This window comes from Canis lupus, chromosome 34, assembly GCF_011100685.1.
Source record: "Canis lupus familiaris isolate Mischka breed German Shepherd chromosome 34, alternate assembly UU_Cfam_GSD_1.0, whole genome shotgun sequence".
In the NCBI taxonomy this organism is placed as follows: domain Eukaryota; kingdom Metazoa; phylum Chordata; class Mammalia; order Carnivora; family Canidae; genus Canis; species Canis lupus.
Genome location: NC_049255.1, coordinates 15546922 through 15571318, shown reverse-complemented (window position 1 = coordinate 15571318; position 24397 = coordinate 15546922). Strand labels below are relative to the sequence as shown.

The following is a 24397-nucleotide window of genomic DNA, read 5'->3' as shown; positions in this document are numbered from 1 at the left end:
TTTCTATTCCCTCCAGTCCTAATGCAAAGCAATATCCAGAACCGGAAGAAAAGGAGGAATTCATGTTTTAAGGAAAGAAAGGCTTTGAGCTTAGAAATTAAAATCAGAGAGTCTTGTGACCATGCAGGGCTTTGTGATTTGCTTCTACAAAACAGGTAAACCAGACTTCTAGTTAGGTGGGTACTAATGACTTTTTGAATTTTAAGATTCTTTGAAAATGAGGGGAATGGGGCAACTTACAGGTTTTACACCCTAACATGTGTGCCTCATTTGCCTGATTAATGGAGCCAAGATACTAGCTAATTAGCTTCTAACCCTAAGATTAAAAATTTTTTCATATAAATTCAAATAAGGCCTACATCTGAGTTAATGGAATTGCACCATGATAATTCCTTACCTTTGAGACTATACCATGGTTATGCACGAGATAATCACTGGTGACATTTGGATAAAGGTTATATAGAAAGTGTACTATTTTTGCAACCTCTTCAGAGTCTTAAACTATTTCAGAATCATAGTTACTTAAAAAAAACCCCAAACCCTTTAGTATATAGCTCTCTGTTGGAAAGCTAAGAAGTCTCCAAGAAGTAAATAACATTAGTGGAAAGGTAATATACCATGTATTCATATCCACAGAATGCTGAGGGTTTTTTTTTTAAATCTAGATAGTTCAAAATAATTATCTAAAAAAATTCTTTGCTTGGTACTTCCATGTGTTTCATGAATAGTTGCTTATCCTTTTCATGTGGTTACAGACCAAAGGACCTCCATTTAGAACTGGTAAAGGGAATGTTTCTATTTTTAAAAATTCTATAAAAGAGTTTTAAGGAATTAGTAATAATTAGCACCCATCATGGAAGGCACTCGGCCTATGGGCGGTCATATATATTATCTCCTTTAATCCTCGCACTAACCCTACAAGGCAGGGTTATAGTGAAGAGACTGAGACACACAGAGGTTGAGTGACGTGTGTGAGGCCATCCAGCATCGAGGGCCAGACCCTCCAGAACAAGTTCTCAAAATGTATATACTGCCACCAAGGTTGGTTACCTACAGGACATTGGTGAGAACGGTGTATATTTTCTCATTCATTCAGTGATTTTCTGACATATATTCAATTTTTCTGTACATGTTTATTCTACTGTAAGTTTTATCTCTAAGTCATTCACTGATTGACTGAGTCATTCAACAAACACTTATGGAATGCCCAGAATGTCCAGCGGAAACAGAGCTGCAGAATAATGCACCTGTCCTCACAGAGTTAGACAAGTATTATATAAATATTTTAAAGTAGCAATAAGCCTATGGAAGAACAGTAAAGGGCTGAGGGATGGGAGAGTGCAGTGAGGGTAGGATGGGAGATGAGACTGCTATTTTAGATATAGGGTAGGCGGAGTCTGGAAAAGGCCTCCCTGTGGGGACAGCAGAGGAGCAGAGACCTGATGCAGTGAGTGGCAATGCCATGGGGGAAGGGAGTAGCAAGTGCACAGGCTGTGAGGAGGGAGGAGTGTGGAGACACCCAGTGGGGCTGGAACTCTGTGAGCTGGGAGGGTGGAGCAGGCGTGGGGGAGAGGTAGCCTAGCAAATCACTACAGGATTTTGTAGCCTGTGGTAAAGAATTTGGATTTTATTCTAAGTGTGATAGGAAGCCACCGTAAAAAGACCTGGTCAAATTTACATTTGAAAAGAACCATTCTGGCTGCTGCCTGGGGAACTGTGTGTTAGGGAGCTGGGATAGAAGCAAGGGACCTTTGGGGACCAGTCAAGGGATCCTGGTAGCTTAGACGAAGGTAAGAGTTTCCTTCCATCCTGGCTCTACAGTCTATGGCTTTCTGACAATAAACTGTAATATTGAATGTCTTTTGGCTTAACAATGTAGGGATCCCAACCTGCCAAAGCTGTGGGCACAGAACAAATAACACATTTTGTATTCCAAGTGTCTCTGGGAAAGGAAGAAAAACATGACAGGCAACAGGGAACAAAGGGTGTGTGTGTTTTGCCATTGTCTCTAAAAGTAGATAATGTGCATTTAGTGCCCTCCCCCTTTCAACTCATCTTAGTGCTTATTTCTGCCCCACTAATTTTTACATAATCACATGTGGCCTTTCTGTGCAACTTCCCTTAAGGAGATGGATCTCTTCTTTCCAAGAATACTAGAAGCTCCTAAGGGCAGTTACTGTGTTGACAGATCTCTTGTATTCAGTGATGAGCACCTTAGTGTAATATAGTAAGTGTGAAGAATGTATACTTTTAGAACAAATTCATCTTTCTGTAATTGCATGCAACTGAAGAGTGATATTGATTTATTAAAGCTGAGGGTCAGAAAATACCTCGGCTTTATTGGATGTCCCCTACCTCTACTGCATCCTTTCCAAAGGATATTCCATTGCACTGGATGTTAAGAGGTGGGCATGGATGTGAAGAGGTGGTCTGGGTTTGTGGTCAGGTAGTTTGGAATGTTAATGAGAGAAGTGAAATTATATCAGTTTCTTCACTGTAGGACTTCACAGGTTTTACTATGCTAATATCTGTTGTGAATATCCGAGGAGTGCCCTAATTTGTAGTCTTTCCCTAACTTATTTAACTGTGTGTGAAATTGTTTTTACAGAGAGCATCTCGTGAGGCTAGAGTAATGAAAACATACACTTTGCAAAAGATTTCAGTGGAAATCATGGTAGATAATAAAGTGGGTAGGCTTTTCTTCTGACTCTGTTATGAAGACCAAAGCCTGTAGCAAAGAACAATTAGCAAAGGTTTCCATTGTCTTTTTGAAACTGACCATCAGGAAGACAGTATTTAAACATACTTTCTACCCTAATCTTAGCAAAATGTTGACTCAGTTTATCACCTTGGTGTAAAGTACAGAATTCACTCAATTTACTGTTTTATATCTGAATCTACTGTTAAATAGTCAATTAATTTCTTAGAGCCTAAAAGTATAATTCATTTGCCAATCATTTTATTCAACTATAAAATTTAGCCAAAACCAGTACCAAAGTTTGTTACTGAACATGATTTCTGCAGACCCAGCAGAAATCTTCTATCCCAGCTCCCTAACACTGCAGTGCTGTTGCAGTCTACAGTACTTTATTTTCACTGTCTCACCTGGAAATACTGACTCTAACCCAGTTCTGCATGCCTTCCATAATGATGAAACCAAGAAGCAGCCATAAGCAGACTACAACAGCAAGAAGTGGCTGCAGTGGTCTGGGCAGGCTCTCTTGAAATTAATCCATGAGTATCATTCTGGGCATAGTCAGGCGCCAAGGCCTACAGCAGTTATGAGAATGATCTGGTTAAGGAGTCAAAAGCAACACAAGCATAACATTTAGAGACTGGTAAGATATGATAAACAGAGTGGTACTGACCACATATTGTAACTGAAAGATCCTATTGCATTTCACTGAGAGGTATGGTGCTCACCTCTCTTCCATCAGCATCTGTCAAAACCTGATTGAGAATGGCAACTGAAAAATGGGTGTACCAAAACCACTACATTCTGAAAGACTCAAGAAACCCTATGGAAGCTGGCATTGCTTCCCAAGAAGCCACGAGGCAGACATTTTACATCACAGGGCATCTTCTAGCACAGATACCAGATCTTACTCCCAAAGCAGCCCTTCTACTCAGAGATGAGATCTTTTTTTTTTTTTAAAGCATATTTCTTTTTATTTTATTTTATTTTTTATATTTATTTATGATAGTCACAGAGAGAGAGAGAGAGGCAGAGACACAGGCAGAGGGAGAAGCAGGCTCCATGCACCGGGAGCCCGACATGGGATTCGATCCCGGGTCTCCAGGATCGCGCCCTGGGCCAAAGGCAGGCGCCAAACCGCTGCGCCACCCAGGGATCCCCAGAGATGAGATCTTAAGAATTGTGGCTCATTGTTTATTCAGTTAATTTTTGTGTGTATTATTTGGGAGAATATTAACTGAACTAGATTGCTATGTAACTTTACAGAAGTAGTTTATAATCTATTAATAATGTATTTTAAGTTTTTTTTCCTTCTTTTTTTATTGATTTCTTTGAGAGAGGGAGAGAGAGAGAAGGAGCACTAGCCGGGAGGAGAAGCAGAGGGAGAGGGACAGGGAGAAGTAGAGTCCTTGTGCAGCAGGGAGCCCGATGCAGGGCTCAATCCCAGGGCCCTGGGATCATGACCTGAGCCAAAAGCAAACGCTTAACCGACTGAGCCCCCCCAGGCTCCCTAAGATTTTTTTTCCTTTCAGTTTAAGCACTTTTATACCTCTCAGGCAATGGAATTTATGTGTGGCACAGGTGCTTTCTGAAGAAGGAACAAACAGTTGATATTTGCTCCATTTTAAAAAGAGAGATGCTAAAGGACAGAGACTGTAAAGCTCTTCTGAGATCTATCCTAGGCTTTGTGAGCTTTATAGTCCACTTCACTGTGTTGAATTATCGTACACTTGTTATGTCACCATTTGGCAAGATACAGTGTGTCAACGGTACTACCTCCTTTGAGGTGCCTTTCTGAGTTACCACTGCCTGGGGTGAAGTCCAACAGTCTCAGTGTGGCTGATAAGGCCTCTGCCTCCCACGTCTCCCATGAACTGTCACTTTGACCTGGAAAATCTCTAGCTCCTCATTCCCCTAACTCTCTCCTTGTGACTCCTTCCCTTTCCTCAAGGCCTTCTCTGACACCATTTGCATCCTTTAATTCAATCTCCCATTCCTCACCTACCAAGTATGTGTGTGCACACATGGATAAGTACTTCTTGGCAGTCAGTACTTCTTAGTAATACATTGTTTAACGTGTATCTTCCCACCAGTCCCTAAGTTTCTTAAAGCAGATGCCACAACCCCCTTACTATTGTTGCATCCCTGTAACCTATCACAGTGCAGGAAAATATTTGCTCAATTTAGGAATAAATGAATGAATACTGAGTATCTCTATGATATTTGTGGTGTTCATAAGTTGGGACTTTTCTGATAGCTCTACTACAGCATTTTTCTCTACTGTTGTTAAAAGCTAATACTACTAAAATTTTTTCAAAAAGTTAAACAAAGTTTATAAGAGTCAGTTAGGCTTCCCACAGAGTCCAAGGTCTTAGGCCTGAAAAGAAAGCAGTCTGTAGAAGAATTCTTATAAAAGCCTAAAGTCCTCTGATTAGTAGCAAACATTCTCTGCAAGCTCCTTGAGAAGAGTTGTGTACATTTTAGGTCTTACGGAAGTAGAAATATAAATCGCACATCCTGGACATCTGACGATTTAACATTTGCCATTTCAGTTTGAAAGCCTAAGGTATGTAGCATTTTGCACTTTTTCTGAGGCACAAAATTTAATCAAGTGATGTGTGCATCTGGGTTGTGAAAGTGAACGATTATTGTGTTTTTTAATTCATTATTTAATATAGTAACTCTTAAGAATTAAAAATAAACTTTGCTTTTTTATGTAACAACACCCAATGAATGAGAAATAAACTTAGTGACGATTGAGAAGGGAATAAATTTGTGGTGTGAAGATGTGAACAGAAAAGAATCCACGGGACATCCAGGATCATGTAAAAACATTTCCATTTTCTCTAGTTTTGGGGTTATTAGGGACTGAGGGTATCCCTCATAAATGCCAAGGGTTTCACATACACATTTGGTATTTCAGCACAGTGTAACTGTCATCCCAGAATAGAATTGTTGTCACTGATTATATTATAATACATCAGAACATTTTCCTGTGCTTGAAAAATGTGCTAAAATATATATTAAAATACACTTAAAATACATTGACAACAAACTATTATTCTGTGAAAAACCAGAAAACTTTTTGTACGCTCTGGTAAAATATTGGCCAACTTGACCATCTTAATTTTGTCTTGGCTGGGAGTGAACTAGAATGATTGTTGTGGTGTATCATTGTCCAGTTCTTCTTGGATGGTTAGGTTTTTTTTCCCTCCCTCTCCCCTCTGCCCTCCCCCTCTCCTTGCAAAGCTAGTACTGCTGAATGTTGCTGTGTCATGGGAAAGGACACAGTCTTGCTTTTGGTGATTTAAACGTGGGGCAAGTTTCATTGACATGTCACACAGAACCTCCCACGCTAAGGGCCAATACTTGATTTAATGCTTTCCCGTTGCTGTCTTTAAATTCTTAGTGACTTTATCTTTGAACTTGTATTTTCTAAGTTGGGTCCAAGGGAGCATTGGAGCATAAAATTGAGCAAAGGAAGTACACACAACATGCCTGCCACCATTTCTTGCCTTTTCATTCATGTGTAATAGTCATGACACCATATAAGCACAGAATTCTGGTGACCTATGATGTCACCCTAGGACTTCAGGGAGTCTGAGATTGAATACAGAACTTTCTTCTAATGCAGAATCAAAGCAATGGCATTCTAAGAACCATGAAAGACCAAGGAACCCATCAAATCCTCCTTACTTATGTTACTTCCTTGTATTAACCACCCACGTGTGCTGAAAATAATGACCCAGAAGGAGAGGGGAAGATAGAACAGCCCCTGGTTCAGTCTTTCTTTACTCAAGAGTAAAGCAAAGGTGGAAAGTATTGGTGGAATATGAATGTAAAAGAAATGAAATAAAAACTGTTGAGTTTGTTTTGTGCAACTTTTCCACTCTCCGGTAAGAACAGAAGACACAGGCATGTATGAGCTATGAAAAATGAATTGTGTGATTTCAATGATTCTGCATTTGAGTTAAAAGCTCTTTATAAAACTGGTATTGCACAATATAAGATGAATGGCAAAATTCATGCTAATAATTCGACTTTTTAATTTTGTTTTCTACTTAGCCGTTAAATAGGAGTTAAGAACACCATGACAAGTGGGGGAGACAGCAGACAAAAATTTAAAAAATTGTTTTAATGACTTTAATGGCACATTTTTCTTGCTTTTTTAAACAAGAGGCCCTACGTTTTTATTCTGTGCTGAGTCCTGCAAATGTGCAGCCAGCTCTGGTCACTGGATCTCTGCTGACAGGCACTAGGACTACTGGAGCCTCTGACCCCCTCTCCCTTCCCCAGGCCCTCATCCCTAGACAGAAACCATTGGAAAGGAGCTGAGAGTTGCTCACATTTGTCCAGCTGATGTGGGTGGGGGAAGAAGAGGAGTTCAGGTGAATCCAGGGCAGTAGTTAAAAAATTTCCAAACAGTCTGCTATTTAGCAAGTAATGCTACTAGTCATTACACTGATTCTCTGCATGAAATTGCTGACACCTTGGAAACTGCCTAATGATACAGAAAATTCTATTTTTTCTGTGTGGAATGCCACTGGGCAAGTGGGTATTACTTATAGATGTATAAATATTGTGCATATTAGCATGAAGAGTCACTTACAAGTCAATAAGCTTTCTGAACTGTGGAAGAACAAAAGAGAAAAAAAACACAGAGAAACGAATAATTTCATAGGATTTTGTTTGATTATTTCTTAACCTTGGTAAGACGAACCATTTCTATAAGAGGGTGACTTTAATTTTATTTTGAAGGTAATACAAAGGCAACGTTAAATTAGTTTCGCATTTTACCATTTAGCCTTGAAAGAAAAAATATATATTTGCTCTCATTTTAGAATCCTGGGTGGAACAACAGAAGATTTTGAAACATGGCAAAGCGAGTGTTCATTGTTGCCTCCTTAATCCTTCTTTCGCACTTTGTTCTTTGGATCTGCTCCATTCTGATTTGCCTTTAATTCTTTTTTTCATGCAGCTAACCTAGGAGCATGTTTGCAAAGCCATTAATAAGGAGAAGTGTACCACCCACAATTATTGCTCGTTAGCATTAGAGGTCAAGGCATGGCCTTTCACAGCTATAGGCTGATCCCATGGGACAAGTCTTATGTTTCAGATTCCAACTCCAGATGTTAGAAGATTTTCAGTTTTACTTGTTTATTATTCTCATTACCTGTATACACCACCACATTAGTGTGGCTTATGGAAATGCGTATTTGGGGATCTTGTGGTCTCAGAAAATTGGCTCGAATCTATTCTTGTAGCTTGTGGGGGTAAAAAATTGGCCTCTTGGGGCCTCCACTTCTCACTCACAAATTGAGGGGAAGTCCTAACCTATGGAGTTGTCATAAAGATGGGATGAGGTAACATGTACAGTCAGGTATCTGGCACACGAAGTGCTCCCTGACTCTTTTTTCTTCCACTTTTCCTTTCTATATAAAACTTCACATACATCTAAAAGTCAGTTTCTTTTATATTGTTTAAAGAAGATAAAAGTTTTTGCTATATGTAAAAATTTTTAAGTGTGTATAGGTATGTCCACTATGAAAAGTATAATTCCCTCTTCCCACTCTGCTTCCAAACCCCCAGGCCTATTGTCTAAGTAACCGCAGAGCATCTTGCTGCAGATTCTCCTGTGAGAGCCTTGTTTGAGGGTCTATGTAGCTAGATCACACCCCAGTAGTTATAATCACAGATGAGATCGTGCCATACATGCCGACATGTAAGTCATTCTCTGCCTCCCTTCACAGTAGCCTGAGGTTCACAATCCCTAATTTTTTTTAACTGGAATTCCATCTTGTTGATGCCCCACGATTTGTGTTTAATTGACTCTTGATTTGTTTCCAGTTTTTTTGTGATCCCAAGCACTGCATCAGTGAGCATCATTACGGGCATATCTTTACCTATCTGGGTAAGTGCTCAGGTAAGGTACATTCCCAGAAGCATAGTTGATGGGTTGAAAGGCATATTTATTTTTACTTGGGATCTTTTCTACATGTCTCTCTCCAACTCCAGCCCCATCACCGATCTCCTTATCCCTTCTGTCAAAAAAATCTAAATTATTTATAATATTAATCTGATACAATAATAATAATAATATCTTCCTCTCTCTCCCTTCTTAGCATTGTTGTGAAGAACAAAAAATATCAATTAAAAGCCCAAGTTAACTCTAAAATACTTATATAGAACTTGGAATAATTTAAATTGTAATAAGTCAGGATATGCAGTAGTACATTTTGCCACTTATAATCAAATGAACAGACTTGACCCTTTTAGGAGTTTGAAGAGACTAAAGCATCAGGAGAGGATTTTTGAGAAAGACTCAGGGGTTGTGAAATCATTCCACATGTGGTAGACATCTACTCTACGAGTACTAATCTTAAACTACAAACCCTATCTAGGGTCCTTTTCATTGAAACTACGATGACTTTTTTTTATTTATCTTAATTTTATTTTATTTCTTATCATCTCCATTTTATTTTTTGTTTTTTTTGTTTTTTTACATTTTGAAATTGAAATTCAATTTGCCAACATATAGTATAACACTCACTGCTCATCCCATCAAGTGCCCTCCTCAGTGCCAGTCACCCAGTTATCCCATCTCCCCCACCCACCTTCCCTTTCAACCCTTTGTTCGTTTGCCAGAATTAGGAGTCTCTCATGGTTTGTCTTTCTCTCTTATTTTTCCCACTCAGTTCCACTCCTTTCCCTTGCAGTCCTTTTCACTATTTCTTATATTCCACGTATAAGTGAAACCATATGATGATTGTCCTCCTCCGACTGGGTTATTTCACTCAGCATAATACCCTCCAATTCCATCCATGTCGAAGCAAATGTTGGGTATTCGTCCTTTCTGATGGCTGAGTAACATTCCATTGTATACATAGACCACATCTTCTTTATCTACTCATTTGCCGAAGGACATCAAGGCTCCTTCCACAGCTTGGCTATTGTGGACATTGCTGTGAACATTGGGGTGTAGGTGTTCCGGCATTTCACTGCATCTGTATCTTTGGGGTAAATACCCAGCAGCAGTACAATTGCTGGGTCATAGGGGTAGCTCTATTTTAAATATAAGGACCAAACATAAAGTAACATGAACGAGATGTTTCCCCAGTGGGGCCTCCCACAGCATTATGCAACTTGGTTACAAAGGGACATACTCATGCTTTTCTCAAACTTGGTGAACTTCCCTAAGTGGTTTTAGAAGCTCAAATTACATACAGCTTCCTAGTTGTCTTTGAAAACCACCCTTCCTATGAGTGTTGAATTATTGCTGATTGAGTCTTATCCTTGGGTTTTACTGTGTCCTTGCTGACAAGTCCTGGATCCAAGGAAAATATAGAGAAATGCTCTGAAAGCAAACCTGTTCCTACCCATTAGAAAACACTATTATTCAGTGGCTGCCATAGATTCAGGGAAACAATGTGATCCTTTCATCTCTCTATTTCTCTAACAGTCCTCATTGTATCTCCCTTGTCTGTGAATGGGTTCCACCATGCAGGAAGTGACATGGCACAGTGAGCTTAAGAATATTCCTTATTTTTGTTCAGTTGGGTAATACCATGTGTCTATCTCCAAAGCAGCAGGAAAGTGATAGTAACTCATATCACAGTGAAGATGGTTTATTAATCTGATCAGCTCATCTGAACAAACTTTTGTGATTGAAGCAATGTCATACATTTAAATAGTGTGACTTCATGTCAAATTTTTCTATAAGGACTTTTTTGGGGGTAATTATAAAATAAATGGGTAGAGACTCTCACCCCTATTTCCCCAGAATATTTTGGTCTCCTTTGCAAATAAAAACATTTCTAAGGTCACATAGTTAGGTCAAGCTGAAATCTGTCAGACTCCAAAATTTAAGTTTCCTATCAAACTAGGTCATCCATCGGATAAAAGGGGTGCCTGCCTTCTGTGTAAAGTTCTAATTTTTTAAATACTTAAATGCTGCCCCCCAAACAAGCATTTTCTTCACAAATTGGCCATCACATGGAAAGAGTCTTTTTTTTTAACTTCTCAGTAATCTCCATAAATTATATTAAATCAGAGCCTGTTTATTAATTATCATATCAGAAAAAAATGCCTATGAAGATTTTTTAGCAAACTTGAAGAATGTGTTTGGAATTATCTGACTTGATTCACAGGGTAATGGTGTATATGAAATTTACTTTGGGGGGCTTCTAAAAGATATAGGCAGCGATTATGTGGATTAACTGAAACTGGGGCACCCAGGAAAAGCCTATGTGACTGCCAGCTGGCAGAGACTGAGGACAGAGGAAACACAGAGGACAAAGAAAACAGAGCAGGTGTCCTATAGTAGCCCCAATCCAGAAGTCACAAAGGGGCACTCCCCCATGCAAGTGTGGCTTGTAGCTGAACTGCTTCTCACATGGGCAGCTCTGTGTGTTGTGGTCTGGGTGAATTGCAGCTGGGATTTATTTACCTACGGATAGTTAGTGATTCTGTAATATCTCAAATTATTTTATCAACAACACTCTAGGTTCTCTTTAGTTGCAAAACCTGGCTTCTCTTATCTGAGGGTTTACTGGCCATTCCCTTAAACTTCTCTGATTCTTCTAATTATTAAGAGAATGGATAGAAATAAGCTAAACAGTGGTAGGCCTCATGCATGGCCATGTGTTAGGAGGTATTTATGGTTAGTAGTAGGGTGACTGTGTCCCACTTCAGGAAAGTCCCCCCACTTAAATCTGTTGTCTGTGCCTAATTATTAATGGTACCTTCTTTCTCCTTCAGAGGTTTGCTCAATAAATTATATGGTCACCCTAACCGTAGCTGATATGACTTTGCAGAACTTGAACCGTGGCCTAAGAGGTCATCGAGCCCTAGAAATCAGGCCTCCAAGTGTCCTGAACTTCAACGACACCCTGGCTCCTGACTGTAGCTTCTACATGAGCTGCTCTTCACTATGTGTTATGACAGAGGCCCCTCCGCACAGCAGAGCAAGCCAGCTAGACAAAAATTTGTGATTCCTGAGGCTGAATTTCTCCATCTTGAAGGCTCACACTTCCTTGACCATGGCTGGTTCCTGGATAGTCTTGCGTTTTGCACTATGGCCAACATGGTGGGTGGGGCTCATCTGAGAAATATGGTATCATCTTCATCCAGCTGCTCCCTCAGGCCTGCTATTGCTGCTCATGATTCTAGATAAAACCTTTTTGTCATCCAAGCCTTCTTACATCAGGGCCAACTCTGCAGGTCCACTTCTCTCCCTAGCCTCCCACGCTAAGACTTACCTGTCATCCAATGAGATGGTTAGTCCACTGAGGACAGACACCACTTGTGGGAATCCTATGTACTCCCAGCATCCTGCGCCTTGGGGATGCTCAATAATTATTTATTGCTAATGTCAGTTTTATTCCCCAGTTTTTAGTGCTGTATAAAATACCTACAAAACGGCATTCTTTATTTTGCCAAAAACGTACATATTTTGTACATTTTTCTTTATCATACTTTTGTATGAAATGAATCAATGCAAAGATTTTTTTAAAGTGTGAAACACTCTGAAAGCTTCTAAAGAAGCTAATATGAGAGTGGGAAATATCAGAAAGGGAGACAGAACATGAGAGACTCCTAACTCTGGGAAACGAAATAGGAGTGGGGAAGGGGAGTTGGGTAGGGGGTGGGGGTGACTGGGTGACGGGCACTGAGGGGGGCACTTGATGGGATGAGCACTGGGTGTTATTGTATATGTTGGCAAATTGAACACCAATAAAAAATAAATTTACAAAAAAAAGAAGCTAATATGAAAATATTTATATATAATTTGAAAATTGTGTTTATCTTGATTAGACTGAAGACAGGAATGGTGTCTTTAGGAGGGCCACGGGTACAATGTATATATGTCACTCAGAAAGGGAAGCAGGACTGAGAAAAGAGTCTTCTCCCCTCAACACTGAGTGGCTTTGTCTGCCATGTTGGCTAATTGCCACCTTGGAGTGCCCTCAGAGTCCTGAGGAGATGGGACCCAGGATAAATATTTGCTTGTTAGTTTCTTGAGGCCAAAGTCTGACGGTTTATTATTTGTCTCTGCTATAACTGAAATGTGGCAGGTGTTTAATAATCTTAAACAGGATGGTGGCAAGGAAGATCCATAGTTTTAGGCACTGTCTAGGAATTTTACACAAGGTGTAGAAAAGGATTAGGAGCGCTACAGGAGGCATTACAAATGGGTTCTCTAGAAACAATTACTCTTTTAGCTTGGGATTGGCCCCATGGCTCTATCCACCTGGAAGACCAGTCCCTAACTAGAGACTAGTTCTTATTCAGAGCACAGCAGAGTAGATTTTATTCAGATCCCCTGGGACCTGACACCTGTTGGCCTTGTTCCCTAATACATCCTGATCTAAGAGAGTTCGTTACCCATACCACCTACTGTCATGTTGTTCTCTGCCTCATTACCCTTTCTCACAGCCCAGGCGCTGTGTTGGCAGAAACCACCCTCCGCCCCAAGAATTCCATCACCTACCCAACCTCCTCTGTGATCCCATATCAACTTGGGCATAATTATGCCAATTGGAATTGCTTATTTGCTTTTTATCTTACAGTAAGCTCTGTAAGTCAAGAAACTTGTCAGCTTCACCCTGGTGGCCCCCCCAGTCCAGCAGAGTTTTGGGCATAACTTAGGTACTCAATGAAAGTTTGTGCAACTGAACTGAGCCTGTCTACCTACTGGTGAACATCGCTCTGTATTAAAATGGTATGGATGAGGAGTTAAATATTACTATGGATTTGGTGCTTTCCATCTTATCTTCTTTAAAAGACTAGAGCCTAAATTTAGACAGTTCCTTACTAGTGTTTTTATTTGTAACTAGATTGAGGATTTTCAGGGAAAGAAAAAGAAAAGTTGACCTATGAGTTTGTTCTTTTCACCCAAAATCATCTTCTGGAAGGATGATCCCTCAGAGCCAAGATCAGAGATAATTGTGCCTCTCTCAGAAACCCCCAGGTTATTTTTAAGTAAAACAAAATGGAATGATTATAAAAGATTATGTTTGGAAATATAATTATTTCCTAACTTCTGAGCACATGCCTTGAGAGTGTTTCTTTGAATACATGCACCGACAAATATTCCATTAAAGGATAGACATGTTTACAACAAAAACATTTCAGTGCAACAAGGTTATCCACTTGACAATTTCTCAGAGTACATTGTAATTATATAGTGTAATTAAAAAATCTGATTACCAAAAAAAGCCACATGTAAATTCTAATTATTTCCCAAAGCATACATATTTAAAAACCCTAATTTAATGTAAAGTGAAGCAAAGTTAGGATATCTAAACTCAAGAATCTTTTTGGCATTTTCTTGAGAAAGGGACTGATAAGACATCATCAAGAAAAAGTTTGAAAATAAATACTACCTTTTATTACCTCACCAAAATATAAACAAATAATTGTATACATCCATGCAATTGACCAGCCAGTGGCTAACTACTGTTATGTGAGATACTTCAGCCATATTTCAGAAATTTCAAAATGATAACTCACCTTTCATAGGAATAATTAGACAAGGCAGATATCAATTATGCAGAGACATTACAAGGATGATCTGTTGCCACTTAGCCATTATTCTAAAGGGGTATCTCTCTAGCAAATAGGACACCATCCCAGCTCTATTACTGTTAGGCGGTCACAGTCTCCAAGTAAAAACGTTCAGTACTATGGAGGCACTTCAAAGAACTATCCGTTATACCTATTAACCTGAAGCCATGTTAGTTACATTCAAGGGTTCTAGAATAAAGTACATAGACTGGGAAAGTTTTGCTCTTATTTGTCTTATGTGGTGATAGAATTGAAAGGATGTAAAAAGATCTAAGTTCATTCAATAACTATTTTCAGAAGATCCCTAAACACGGTGCAGGACAGAGAAAGACACTGCATGGTTTCCTGCCCTAAAGCAATTTAGAGACTAATTTGGAAGATGTGATTTAAGCATGAACAACAATTACCAAACAGCAAATGCAATCCATTTTCAAGAAATGTTGGAGGAGATTAGGAGGTACCAAATAGGGGGTTTTGGAGTGGTGGAAAGGGTCAGTCTTCCTGCCTACATAGAGCTGGCTTCCAGGTCATAAATGTTGCAAATGCAGGTTGCAGGATTCATTTGTACTCCACGGTCTTGATGAAAGCCCTGATTTCAGAGGAAAACATCCCTGGCCTGTGCTGATAAAATGGACAGAGTGATGCCAAATGGAACTTGTGATTCCATTTTGATTCAAGGACCTCTTGCCTTGGAACAGTGAAAATCTGAGTCTTCAGAAAAATTTCCCTGGTAAATAGACCGTGGACTCTTCTGCCAAAAATAAACAAATGGAAGGGCCATCAAGCATGTAGTATGGGAGAATTAAGTTGAGAAAAATGCATCCGAAGGTGAGATTTTTAAGTTCCCAAGCTTGGGAGAGAACTATGAAACTGCCCTGATTTCAAATATTTCTGATAACATGCCACATATGAAAACAAGCCTGAAATTCAGAGGGATCAAGACCCTGGTGAAATTCCTAGCTCTACTTAATTTCTGTTGAGGCAGAGAAAATTCAGGAGAAATTCTCTTCATTTTGACACTTCTATTTGAGGTATTCTAAAACACAGCATGAATTCAAATGTACAATCTCTAAACACAAAAAACAAAAATGAAAAGATTTTCTAACACTTCAGTCTTCTTCCTTTCATTTATATAACTTATTTAGAAAATATTTAAATGTATATCTTTTAACAATTAAATACCCTTGCCACATTTTTGAAATGTGCTAAGTTGTAGCTTACATGCATAAAGAAAGTTCTGAGTATGGTGGAAATCTGTTCCTTTTGCTCTCTTAGCATTGTTTTCCCCATTTATAAAATGATATTATTTCTCTTTAAGGAATGGTCTTGTCCTCATTGTATGTGCTTCTGCTAGACTACTAATCAAAGGACACTACCCTTCTCCTCCACGATAAAAATGGGGAGAGAGTGTTCAGGCCAAGCCCATCAGAGTATGCCATTGTGCTGGTCACATTGAATGGTCAATTAGAATCCTTCACCAAGATTTTATAGAGAAACTATTTTCTCCTAGGGTGATTAAGGTGCAATGATGTAATTCTGGCCTCTCAGGCTCTAGTTGCAAAAGGATGCTCATTAACTGTAGGAGAGAATGAAGCAAATAATCAAGAGAAAGAGAGAAAAAGCAGAGACAGAGATGAAGAAGAAAGAGAGTGTGAGCCTGTATGCATGTAGAAGGTAATTAAAGCCCTGAGGATGTATAAAATTATCCACAGCAGAGCATTAAGCCTGGGAAGAGAGTGCAACAAGAATGAGACTTCCTTGAATCGCTATGCTGTACACCTGAAACTTAAAAAAAAAATTCATGTCACATTTTGAGTCTCTTGCAGTCTCTGAGCCCAAATTCATCCTTGAATTTCTCAACCAGATGAACCATTTATTTGTTTAAGCTGGCTTGAGTTGGGTCACTTTTCATTTATAGCAGAAAGAATCCAGCCTCATACATAAGGTTAAAACTTCATATTGTTAATCTCATCCCTACTAAAGAGGCAATAAAAATCATCCAACCATCCATCCATCCATCCATTCATTCATTCATCCATGTATACAGTGAACATCTAATGAAAACTTGCTATATTCCAGGCTCTGTGCAGAGCACTTTGGATGATGTGCTAAGATGACTCTAAGACATGATCCCAACCCTCAAGAAGTTTTCAACCCTTAGAGGAGCAGATAGATATGTGAATGGATCATTCACGATGAAATGAGAGATTTAAAAAATATGGACGTGAGTACACACCTGTAGATATACAGGATCAATACACCTGCCTAGAAGTCAGAGAACTGGGCATTAAAGTAACAAGCAGAGCTGTATAGGCAAAGATGGCTTGAAGAAGGAGCTGGAATATTTGAACAAACGTGTAATGCTTTGAAAATGTCTGGTACTTCTGGAGATTGGTGAAGACACTATCATTGTGGTAGAAAGATGTAGCACAGGGAGTGAACTTTGGATAATCCTAAAGGCAGCACAAAATGGATAGAGATGTTTTTTTTTTTTAACTTTACACATTGTTTTATCTTCTTTTGGGAAAAGCATGATTAGCTTCTTTTTAGGAACCTAACTGTGGTGTCTGTATGGAGGTTCATCCTTCATCAGAGCTGAGGAGAGTGGGCTAGAGAGACAATAGTCCAAGCTCAAGGGTGTGAGGTTCAGAAGCTGTGCAGTCTTCAAGAGACATTTAGGAGATTGATGGGACTTGGTATTAACTACAGAGGTGGGTAGAGCAAGAACTGAACCCACGATTTGTAACTTGTATTTCCAGGAGGATATTGGAGGTGTCAGTCAAGATCAGAATCGTAGGGGGAAGAACAGGTCTAGGGGAGAAGATAATGAATCATTTTTTGGACATACTAGTTTGTGGGCTGTGGAAGAGGTGATGTTTAATAGGCAGCTGTTAACGTGGGCATAGAACTTGGAGTGTCTTAGCAACCAGAGATAGGGTTTCAGGAAGTTTTGAAAATGTAGAGGGTAATTAAAGTCCTGTAGGCTGGATGAGATTATCCACAGCAGAGCATTAAGACTGGGAAGAGAGTGCCTCCAGAATGAGACTTCCTTGAATCACTATGCTGTACACCTGAAACTAATACGACACTATATGCAAACCATATTGGAATTAAAATAAAAAAAATCAGGACAAAAAAAAATGGAAACTTGGGTTATTTTAAATATGAAAAAAAAATGAGACCTCCAAGGGAAACATTAATATTTGAGGAATAGGAAGGGGAGGAGCCAATATTATACAGAAAGGAAATGAGAATCAACACCCAACACATAGAAGGGCTCCTCTTATATTTTTGAATAAATGAATGAATGCATGATAAGACATTAGGACTGTAGACATTAGGAGAGAAAAGAATTTTGAAAGTAAGTAGTGAACTGTCCCTCCCTGATATTTAAACATGAAATGGTAAATAAAATGGGAGAGAAAATTACAAATGATTAAAACTGATCTCCTATTTCAATATTTCCCCAATATTTTTTTAATCAATTACATCTGATAGCTCTATAGTTTGTAGAATTAGATCTAACATTTGCCTGGGTGGGAAGAATCAGAACATGCTCCAGGTATTCAAGAAAGAGCTCATTACTAAGATTATGATGCTTCTGCGTTGAAGAACAGCCTTACTGTGTTCCAGGGGACTTGTCGCACTAGCTGTTTTGTCATCGACATTCATGCCAAAGGTTCCCACTGAGTCAATATCTGGAGCAGAGCACAAGCCTTAAAGTTAGTACTCAGATGGGGTTGCCATGGCACACTCCACCACCTTTGGAAAAAGAAAGTGTTTGCTTACTGGATGTCAGGCTTCTTGATTTTAAGAATGTTCTTCTCTGTTCATTGGAGGAATAGCTGACATTTTCTTCATGCTACAAATTGGAGACAACTGGGGGCTAAAAGGTTTATAAAAAAAGGAAAAAAAAATCTTTTTACAGCATCTTTTATAAACGGTGACAATTGCATCTGGGTAATTATTCATTTAGTTTCAGGGTTTCAGGAGATCAAATAGAGGGAGCATGATTCATGAAATTTAAATAGTAGCAGGTAAAGTCAGATCTGTGACAGGGAGCAGGAGGCTGCCATGCTGCAATTAGAGATTTCTGGATCATGGGGTATAGAAGGTGAAGCTAATTAAAATGGCTGCAACTGCAGGCCGTGGCCTTGCTCAGAAGACCTTAAATATTCTTGAAATTTAGTTGGCACATTTAAATGATTAACTCAGATGGTGCTCCAACTTGTTCAAGTAAAAGTTGTCAGTAGGTCACAAACCATGGATATTGGGCATAAAAACTTAGAAAAACATAGGTGGGTCAGAAAATGACTTGATAGGTCTTTCTGAAATAATAGCTAACACATGCATTGAACCTACCAGATACACTGTACTGCTCCAGGTACTTTAGTTGTTCACTTAATTCTTTCAACAACTCTGTGAGCTGAGAATCATTATTACCCTCATTTTGCAGATGGGGACGTGAAAGTGCAGGGAGTTAAGGAATTTGTCTGATGCCATACATATAGCCAGTACGTGGCATAACCAGGGGTTCAAACCCAGGTTCTTGAGCCAGAGTCTGAATCCCAAGAAGTCTGAGAATGGTATGCATTATTCTCTGATTGAAGAGTTTCATGCAGGGAAAAGTGCCTTGTAAACTATAAACACTATTACAACAGAAGGAAGGAAACATGGAAAAGAAGACAAGGAGAGGAGGAGGAAAAGCATTAAGATTAAAGAAGGAAGTAGACAAGGGAGAGGTAGAAGAGAAAGAGGAAAATTGGTCAAATAAAAGGTAGTAAAATGTTGACACCTCAATGTACTGGCAGCATCAAGACTGGCTCATCCAGCCACGTGTCTGGCACTGTGCATATTGTCCGGTTGGATTTCCTATTGTCCTACATACTCCTCCCTCTGGTTGGGATGACACCCGTGACCCCAGAATCACTGCTGGTTCTTTGAGTTCCTGCTGCCCTGAGTGTGTTTCCTTTCCCTCTCTCAGATTTCCTCCATACACACCCATCTTCTCTGCCTTCAAAAGCCACATCAAGTCTAGCCCATCCTGACAAATCTCTGTGGACTACTTCAACTTTTAGTGATTTTTGAACCACTTTAAAAACCTAGATTTTTAGAATTTGACCGTCTTTAGTCATTCTCCAGTTCAAATTGTTCATTTTACAAACGAGGGAAACTGGGGCCCATGGAAGAGAAGTAGTTCGCCCAAGGCCACCAGCTACATGTGACAGTGCCAGAAGCCATTCCGGTTCTCCTTCACACCACATGGCTGCCTCGCATTGTTCAAGCTGATTGTTGCTACTTCTCTCTTTAACTGGTCTGTCACACTCATGAACCGGGGCCAGGTCTTCCTTGACTTGGGTGTCATCTGCTTCATGTAGCACAGTGTTGCACATAGTAGGTGCTCCACAAATGATTGACTAAGTGCTAATGAACTTTCTCTTTGTATGTAAGAAAACTTCAGAAATAGTAAGTAAAGTTAAAAAGAGACCATCAGTTCTGCTCTAGTGCAGAATAAATATTTTCTGTGGCATTTCCCTAAAAGCAGTTATAACTCATACATATAAGAGATTATCTTCAATTTTTAAAAATAAATGTGTCTTAATAATAATTCAAATCAGTGCATCCTCATTAGCCCTTTTTGTGTTCTGTTATGCAAACAGAATTCTTGTCTCTTTCTCAGGGCAGCAGGAAACCTATCTGGTGACAAAATATATGAATTTTCCTTTCTTAAGTTTCTCCACAAATGGTAAATAGAGCAAAGGAACATCTTAAACCATGCCACCAAAGGCCTCATTAAACCCTTGCTGGCAATTGATCAAGATTAATGTGTGGGTATATTCACCGGACAAAGGGCATGGATGGCTCTTACTTATTAAACATAACAAATTACAAGGAAATAAATTGGTTCATTACCTTTAATTGGAGCATCCCCAATTGACCACATCATCAGGGTCACATACGACAACAGATAGGAACTTTGGGCAGATACCATTCTATACTCCACATTTATCAATTATCCCAATAGCAACATTGATAACAAGCAGTAATCATACTCTTAAAGCATTACCAATAGTATTGTGAAAGCAGAAATCACAAGAAGAGGCAAGAGAATGAGCGCCAGACCACAGGGACATGAGGAGACAAGAGAATGTCCTTTAGTTCTCATGGAAACACATATTCTAAAATATTTCCAAAGTGGATTGCAAAAGGAGACCAAGAAGGCAACAGGCATTAAGAAACTATTACATGCCATGTTTTGTCCCTTTCACATATGTGACTTTGTATCATCTTCACCAGCCGCTCATGCAGTAGATATTTTTCTCTCTTTTAAAGTGAGGATACTAAAATTTCAAGAGGTGAAATTGTCTACATTTGTAAATGGTGAGCCTGGATTCAAACCCAGATCTGTATGACTGCAAATATCACAGTGGATACTGCTGGTTTCCTGGGACATGATCACCACAATTCTTTGTTCTCAGGACAAAGGGATCCAAACAGCTTTGTGTTTCAGTGGCACCTGGCCTTCCTACCAGCCCTAGGCAGTCGGTCTTGATTAGTCTAGCAACCTATTGCCAGTGTTCGACTTATCAGTTGACAATGACCCAAACCTGGCCAATAAAACAGAAGGGGTGGTCTGCTCTGGGGGCTTCTGGGAAGATTCCTCTTGCTCTTAAAAATAGACCCACAGAAAAGGGATACTCTTTGGCCTTTAGATACTGTTGTCACCTGTAGTCAAGAGGGATATAACTGACCTGCTGACATTAAGAGGGAGAAATGGCAGAGAGTACCTGGGTCGATGATCATGCATTTAAATTACTGAATTCACGGGGCACCTGGGTGGTTCAGTGGTTGAGCGTCTGCCTTCGGCTGGGGTCATGATGCCGGGATCCTGCAGTCGAGTCCCGCATTGGGCTCCCTCCCTGTAAGGAGCCTGCTCCTCCCTCAGCCTGTGTCTCTGCCTCTCATGAATAAATAAATAAAATCTTTTTTAAAAAATTGCCAAATTCACTGGCTGCTCTATTCCTATCCTTCCTGTTAGGTGAAATAATGCATTCTCCTTTTTGCTTAGGCTACTTTCAGCTTTGCAGCCCAAACATGTTCCCAGATATAAATGTCATGTCCCTTCAACAATGCTGAGATTGAATTAGAAACAAAACAAAGCACTGCTGCCTGACAGAGTTCATAGGTAAGCTGAAATTGTCCAAGGCATGTGAGGAAACAAGTGTCTCAAAGAAAGCAGCAAAGGACAGTCAGATAGAAAATGATGAGCATGTTTATAGTGACTGCCCTGGGCCAAAGTCTGGATGCCAACTCCATGTTTCACTTCCAATGACACCTTCCTCCAAGAAGCTTGAGGCACTTAGGGCAGAGGGAGCCCTTTGTTTTAGGGAGGTTCTGATTGAATGTATTCTCTTTAGTCCTTTATTTCTCCTTACAGAAGGTAGCAGCCTTGTGGAATGGGTCCAATCTTGTGAAAGGAGTAAAAATTGGCCAAGCTACAAACATATCTTGCCATCCCTTCCTCCTGCCTGCATATTCCATGGTCTGTGTGCATTGCCCAGTTCACAGAGTAAATAAAACTTGCCACCATGTGGAATTGGTTCCTTAAAAACCAGTCTTGTGGGTCCCTGATACTTGGCAAGACTGGCCCAGGTTCTTGCAGCTCTTTTAAGTAGAATGGGTACTCCCTGGACCTGCTGTGAAGGTGCTCTGGGCATGTTCACAGGAAACAAATGATAAATATTAGAGTCGCCTCATGTTGTAGGTCCTTTCGGTTCTGGACCAAGGCTGAATTTCTGCAAAATAAGAGTATATATAGATATAATTACACTGACATACAAACAAAGCAAAAGGACTGACAAAAAAAAAAAACCCAAAAACAAATGAACAGTGAGTGCTGCGTAGAATTAATGGAAAAACTCAAGATGACATAGCCACTTAGACATGAGTGCAAATCCTTGCTAAGCTCTGTGACCTTAGGTAACTTATCTAGACCTTCTTCCTTTAAGTTTCCTCATCTGTTTGTTGGAGGTAACAGTAACCAGTGTCATGGGAGGGATCTAAGGTTTGGAGGCATGATTACCATACTCCCTAAGCACTCACACCATACCTCCTGCCCTAACACAGGCACTGGATTGAATCAGCTAATTTAAACAATGCTAGGAGGCAGATATTTTCTTCCTTGGGCCATTTTGCACTTGTGGAAATTGAGGCCTAGGAAAGGACAAATAATTTTCCAGAAGTCAGACAGCTACTGAGATGGAAAGAAGGGTTGAATGAGGTTCACTGACCCCATTCACATAAGCACTGACCAGGTGCTGTGCACAGAGCTGAATGTCCCACCTGGCTCAAGCTCTCCCTTGGGGGATCTACCCGAGGAGGGAGCTTTCTTTTCCCGATTTCTGTGTGCTGACCCATTCTAGTCATAGCCTACTCACTGGCTCCTGCCAGAATGTTTTCTTCTTCATAATCTGCCCCCAAAGTAAGTTAATAGTGTTGGGCAAACTTTTGTATCCAAATTTAAGCCTTCTTTGATTTTGAAGGGATTTCTTCTTTCCAGTGAGATCATCGGTTATATTAAAAGCTAACGTTGAAGCTGCTAATAGGAGAAGCCATTGAGACAAAGGCCTCTGCCCCAAGCAAAATTATCCAATTAGAGGCCATCAGTGTGCTGGGACGGGGGTGCCTCTTTTGCTTTCTGGGTGGCCACACACCCTCCCCACCACTTCACAGACTCAGCCCACCATGTGCCTCTCCTGCCTTCATCTCCAATTAGTGGCTGTCAGGGAAAAGCCTAGAGCTGTTTGCTCTTCCCCCTCGCCAACCCCAACCCACCCCAAAACTTGATAAACTCCAACCAGCAGCTTTGTGACTGGTCCCTTGGGCTGAGTGATCCTGGGAAAAGCCAGAAGTAAAGTGACCTTTCCCTCTCAGCTCAGGGATGTCGTAGGAAGCCAGACAAGTGCTGCTTCATGTGGCTTTGGTGGTTGTGAACAGAGCAGGACTTCCTGGCCGAGACGACCTGGGGGAGCCTGGCCGGAGACCAGGGTAAGAGGTCTGAGTAGCGTGTGGACATTCCTTCTAGCAATTGTGTGGGGTCAGTTTTAGGAGGATTGGCCCCAGGAAATTCCTTCCCGCTGGCTTACCTGATGAGCTGTCCTAGTCGGCCACAAATCCACTTGGGGTGAAGATTCCCACGCTGAAGGCTAATCATGCCTTCATTTGAATTTATATGATTTGCTGGTTCTGCAAAACCCTTTCTCTAACCGACCGCACATTTACAATGTCTTGTTCCTGTGCACTGCCTGCACGCCCTGAGCTGTGTCAAGCACTGTTAACATCTAGGAGCTTTGCTCAAGGTGGATGTTTCCAATCATCTGGGTGGCATGGTTTTCCTTTTCCTTTCACTCCTCTGGGATTGAAATTTTTACTTGCCTTTTTCTTTCTCTCTGCCTCCCTTCCTCCTTTCTTCTCCAGCATTTGCCTTAGCCTACTCATGTAGCCATTGTTTAGTTTCTACTACTGTCATCCTTGGTCTTTAAAGATAACCTGACAGTAGAATATGGTTTCTTTGTGTCCTGGGTGTGATGGCATGACTGTGAGCCCTGGTTTCCTCTGACAGTCCATTCCCAAGTCAGCTACAGAATGGGGGCCTCCAGGTCCCGCAGGTAAGGCTGATGCTTAGGTAAGCGGGTATAACCCAGGGAGTCCCAGAAATTGTGACACACAGCTGGGGGTGGGTCACACTGCCTGACCAGCCTAATATTGCCTTCACAGGAAAGGCTTCTCTAAACCTACTCTAGCCTGACTCCTCTGCCCTCCCATGGCATCCTTTGTATTGTTCTTACCCTTCTTGCCTGCCTATCTTTCCAAATAGACAAGTGAGATCCTTGTGAGCAAAGGCTAGATGTTCAATATCTCTGTATCCCTAGAGCCTAGTATATTATCTGCCAAATAATGAGTGCCAATAAAATGTTTGTTGATTCAATAAATTAATGAGGTGGACCTGTGAATTCTCTCTGGAAAACATGAGTTAGATCTCACTTCAGGGCAGCCTAGGTGGCTCAGCGGTTTAGCGCCACCTTCGGCCCAGGGTGGGATCCTGGAGACCTGGGAATGGAGTCCCACATTGAGCTC

The 24397-nt window shown here is 40.4% G+C and overlaps 1 long non-coding RNA gene across 1 annotated transcript in view; it reads left to right on the top strand.

The window, feature by feature from the left end:
* The first annotated feature begins 1687 nt into the window (after window positions 1–1687).
* Window positions 1688–24397, top strand: part of LOC111093875 — a 64103-nt gene continuing 41393 nt past the window's right edge. Inside the window, exon 1 of the long non-coding RNA XR_005383782.1 lies at window positions 1688–1790. This is a non-coding gene — a long non-coding RNA (uncharacterized LOC111093875). The remainder of the gene's footprint in view (window positions 1791–24397) is intronic.